At 39.9% G+C, this 5,168-nt stretch overlaps 1 non-coding gene across 1 annotated transcript; it reads left to right on the top strand.

Moving 5' to 3' along the window:
- The first annotated feature begins 1,676 nt into the window (after positions 1-1,676).
- Positions 1,677-1,783, top strand: LOC112533911. Its single transcript, XR_003078246.2, has one exon. It is a non-coding gene; the product is annotated as a small nucleolar RNA R71 (small nucleolar RNA).
- Positions 1,784-5,168: the final 3,385 nt, after the last annotated feature.

Below are 5,168 nucleotides of genomic sequence, written 5' to 3'. Positions count from 1 at the left end.
ATGAATAACACATACTAGTAGGGGAAGAAACATGTATAGCATCATCCATTTGTACATCTTGTGGTTGTGTATTACATGCAAGATCAATTCCATCAATACAACAAATGGCATGAACATGGTCGGTGGAAGAACTATCAAATGAGGGTAAACTAAAAGTGACACAGTCGTCCCCTACATTAAGTTCTAACTTCCCCTCAAATACGTCTATTTTAGCTCTACCGCGGCAAGGAAAGGTCTCCCCAAAATTAATGGTACACCATGCTCATTGTCCATATCCAAAACCACAAAGTCCACAGGAAATATGAACTTATCTACCTTAACTAGCACATTTTCCACAATTCCCCTAGGAAGCTTAACAGTATTCGGCCTAATTGAATGCACATCCTAAAGTGGATTTTGCCTCCCCAAACCTAGCTTATTGAACAAACTAGTGGGCATGACATTTATGCTAGCCCCCAAATCGGCCTAATGCATCATCAACATATAAATTACCTAAAGTGCAGGGAATAGTGAAACTCCCTGGATCGTGACGCTTCTCCGGCAACTTGCTCAAACACCACGAGCACTCCTCATTGTCGAACATAGGCGACCTCCTACAACTTGCTTTTTCCGCTAAGTATGTCCTTTAAGAACTTAGCATACTTCGGCATCCGCTCCAATGCATCAATAAAAGGCAAGTTAATATGCAGTTGTCTAAAAATATCTAAAAACTTACCGAATCGCTCTTTCGCCTCTCCGCTTGTTTAGCTCTAGCAGGATAAGGAATCTTAGGTTGATATTCCCTGACCGGAATTGATTTCACCTTTTGTCCCTCAGTTCCCTAACCTTACTTGCCTTAACTGCACATCAATAGTGGGCGCCATAAAAAACAGGGCTTAGAAGGAGCTCAAACTAACTTACGAGCGTAAAGTGATGGCGTTCACGTGCTCCCTAGTTAGACTCATGGTGCTCGGAGCGCTCCTTCTTGCCGCCTCTCGACAACATCTTAGAGATTTGGCCAATCTGGGTCTCAAGTTCGAATCGAGGGCCCGCCGGTTCTAAGTGCACTATCGGTTCTTTGGAACCTCATATCCGTAGATGTCACAAACTTCATCATAAGCTCCTCTAAATTTGACTTCTTTTCCGGTGAGGAGGAGCAGTGCGAGCCAGTCAATGTTGTTGCACCGATGAAGTCTCGAAACCCGTGGACCCCACAGCGTTATTGTTCCTCCAATCAAGTTGGATGATTGCGCCACCCGGTGGTATGTATTCTTTGTAAGAATCGCTCACGCCTTGGGGCATTCCCCATATAATTAACCTGTTTAACATCAAAAGACATAGCAGAATTAGATGGAAAAGTAGTAGAGGATGAAGCAAAGATACCTCCAGCAGATAGTTCGACCTTTATGTCGGGCCACCAAAACTTCGCGATAGCGTTATTTATGAACCCGGTCACGGAGTTGGTCGATCTTCTTGGCTAAGCTCCACTTAAGCTGCCAAGGTTCTTTGAGTCCTTGGTTGACCACCTGTCTTCGGTCGGCTCCTTCAGAGGATTGCGCGATAGTGGTTCATGGCCATTTCCTCTGTCAGTTCCCGGACTGCTCGGGCATCTTACTATTTAGCGCCCCTGCGGCATCCACCATCGCCTCGTTGCAAGGTTCAACCTCGCCAGAAGGTCCGAACACATCCACAACGGCAATCCGTGATGTGGGTAGCATCTCAAAAGATCTTTAAATCTCTCCCATGCATCATACATGCTTTCATCATCAAATTGCACAAAAGAAGATATGTCATTTCTAAGTTTAGCAGTTTTAGCGGGAGGAAAATACTTATATAAAACTTTTTTGGCCAACGCCTTCCAGGTAGTGATCGTCTGTTGTGGAAGAGATTGCAGCCATCTCTGCTCACCCTCAAGGAAAATGAAACAATCTCGGCCCTAATGGCATCATCGGTTGTTCCATTTATCTTGAATGTGTCACAAATCTCCAAAAAGTTGGAGATATGTGCATTGGGATCCTCGTTGGGCAATCCTCCAAATTGCACGCTTTGCTGGATCATCTGGATAACATTGGCCTTTATCTCAAAATTATTGGCCACTACAGTAGGTCTGACTATACTCGTGTTCATCCCATCAAAAGATGGTCGAGCAAACTCGTACATCGGCCTCTGATCGTCGTTGGCCTGGGGGTCATGGTTTTCCATCATGTCTAGTCTATCCACAGGTACCTTAACCTCAATCTCCTCCTCTTCTAATTGCAACCTCTTCCTTAAGAGTATGAGGGATCGTTCTGGATCAGATAGAGGCTCTATAAGATTCGAGTTTGAGCTCCTAGTCATAAACTACCTGAAACCGAAAGTCCACACACACAACCACCAATCAACAAAAACAATATAATAATAAATAATAAATAATAAATAAATAAATAAATAAATAAATAATAAATAAAGAATAAATTAATAAACAAATAATGACTAAATTAACACAAAAACATTTCACTCTAGTTCACCGTTACGTGTTCCCGACGGCGCCAAAAGACTTGATGGGCTCTTTATGCAACCTACACCTAAGGCGTTGAACCTGATCGATGCGGTCTAGCACTAGCGAGTATCAAGGTCGTATCCCTGAGATCGGGTGAACCTAGAGTTACTACTCGCTATGTTATCTAGTCTGAAATAGGGTGTGAAAGTTCTAACGTACCAACTAATGGTTATGAGTGCAAATAAGTAAATAAAGAACAACGGACAATCAAAAGACAATTACAAAGAGAGAAACAAACTCAAAAGGGAGCCTAAGTGATGGAATTCTAAAGATGGATTTTATGGATTGCCGATCTTGCTTACCCGTGCCTAAATCCTGAATTGAATCCCGGTTCCTCTCTCGAGCTTACCGGATTCCTAAACCTGCACTAACCTAATGGAATCTCTTCCTATCGGATTACTACAGATTAGCATTAAGTATGATTTAAAACTATTAGGAGTTATTAGTTCTTAATCCGGCGAGTAAATCAACCTTATCTCTAAGTTTAACTACCAGTCCTTACTATTCAATGTCCAGTTGTAACAAGCATTTCTCAATGTCAAGAAAAAACCTAATAAACAATTAATCCAACGTCTCGAATTAACTGAATCAAACTTTTATTACTGAATAGCAAGAAGATTGCAAGAATGACAATTATAAAAACTAACAATTAAGCATAATCCATCAACAAAGGTGAACCCTAATGGATTTAAAAGATCTAGCTACTCATGTTCATGGTTAAAGCAATTAGGGAACAAAATAAGGAAAAACAAATTAAAGGCATGTACACCCTTCTCTTTCAAGCTGAATGAGAAACCCTAAAATTGCAAATTCGAAATCTCAAACCCTAGTTGCCTATTGAATGCTCCCAAAGTTTGTCTTGATCTTCAATTCGATGTTGGAACAAGTGAAATCCCTCCTTCAATTGATGAATTTTTGATCTCTCAAGGTCTGCAATTGAGGTATAGGAAAACAATTGATTAAGTGTGTGTCTTGGAATTGAGTCCAAAATTCGTCCCTCCTCCAAAAGAACTCAAAATTGCCTATATAGTTGATTCAGCATGGCCGGTCGGTATGATGATTGACATACGAGTCCAGCGATCTTGAATGTAGTCTGTAGTCTTGACTCCTTCCAAGCCGTGCCCAAGCCGGTCTTTGAGCCACCACAGTCGGCCGGAGGCCGTGGTGGCTACTGGGTCGTCAAATGGCACAATTGGGGATAGCCTCTTGGTAATTCAGCACGGCCGGAGTCCAGGCCGTGCTCAACCTTCGGGGTGCTAGTTCTCACCCAATTTGATGGATTTTGGTCCGTAATCACACGTATTTCCCTCGATTATTGATGGTGTCCTTTGAAAATGACCTGAAACGAGAAAGGAAACAAAAGACAGGTGATTCTAGCATAAAACGGGATAATCATGCATAAAAATGTAAACAATCGGGCATGAAAACATGTGTAGTATGATGCTTATCAATTGTGAAACTAAAATTAACATAATATAAATAAAATATAAATGGACACAATATAAATAAAACAAAAATGGACCTGATTGTACACTATTAAGGTAGTGTATTTAGCGTCAGAAGCTTGTTTAGTGTCTCTCACTGGATAATGAGATATCACTGAATTGTTCAAGTTGGATAGTTTGAGAATGCAACATATGTATGTCAACTGGTCGGACATAAGAGTATTCATGCATATGTAGTAAATTGGGAATATCTTTTATTGTTCTCCTGATGTATTGTGCAATATGTGTTGATTTATGCTATTATCTTAAGTGGGTTATTCAGTCATATGAATGAGCATATATTTCATATGTGCATTCGGAGAACTATAGGGAGATGCTGCCGAATTGTCTATATATGTATGGATATTGTGCATCCATTCCTAGTCATATGGATGTATTTATGAATGAGTGGGTCCCTACCTATCAATTTTGAAGTGGAGTTATAAGGTGTTTGATGTGTGCTACTTGTGTTAGCTACAATCTAAGGCAGTGTACCTATCGATGCAGTCTAGCACTAATGGCAAGTATCAAGGTCGTATTCCTCGGGAAAGTGAAAGCCCAGAGTTACTCCTTTGTTCTTTGTTATATTAACCTAAAATTAGCGATAAATAATTTCTACACTAACTAATAGCTACAAGCTAAGTCCTAAGGGAGATGCAAGAGTAATTGATAAACGAAATAATCAAGACAAGAAGACAAATCCAAAGGGAATCTAAACTAGTTGGCAATCAAACAAAAGATAAAGGATCGGCGAGTCTAATTATGCTACCCGTGGACGAATTCTTAACCGAATTCGGTTTCTCTCTCGAGATAACCAAATTCCTAAACCTAATAACCTAAAGTTGGAATCTCTTCCTAACGATTGATTCTTAAATTAGCATTAAGCTTTAATCCGCCTCTATTAAGCTTTGTTAATTCTTAATCCGGCTAGTTAATTATTCTTATCTCTAAGCAATTATTAACCAGTTCTTGCTATTCAAAATTTCAATTGCCAAACGGATTTCTCAATCTCATAAAGCAATCTAAACATCACAATTCACAACGTCTCATGAATAATGCATTATCTTATTAATACTGAAAACAATAAGAATACAAAACCAACTCAAACAATCCAACAATATAATATCAAGCTAACATAACAAAGAAATCCCAATGGATTTAATCAA

Source organism: Ricinus communis, chromosome 8 (assembly GCF_019578655.1).
Source record: "Ricinus communis isolate WT05 ecotype wild-type chromosome 8, ASM1957865v1, whole genome shotgun sequence".
Lineage (NCBI taxonomy): Eukaryota > Viridiplantae > Streptophyta > Magnoliopsida > Malpighiales > Euphorbiaceae > Ricinus > Ricinus communis.
This window is presented reverse-complemented; position numbering and strand designations above follow the sequence as displayed.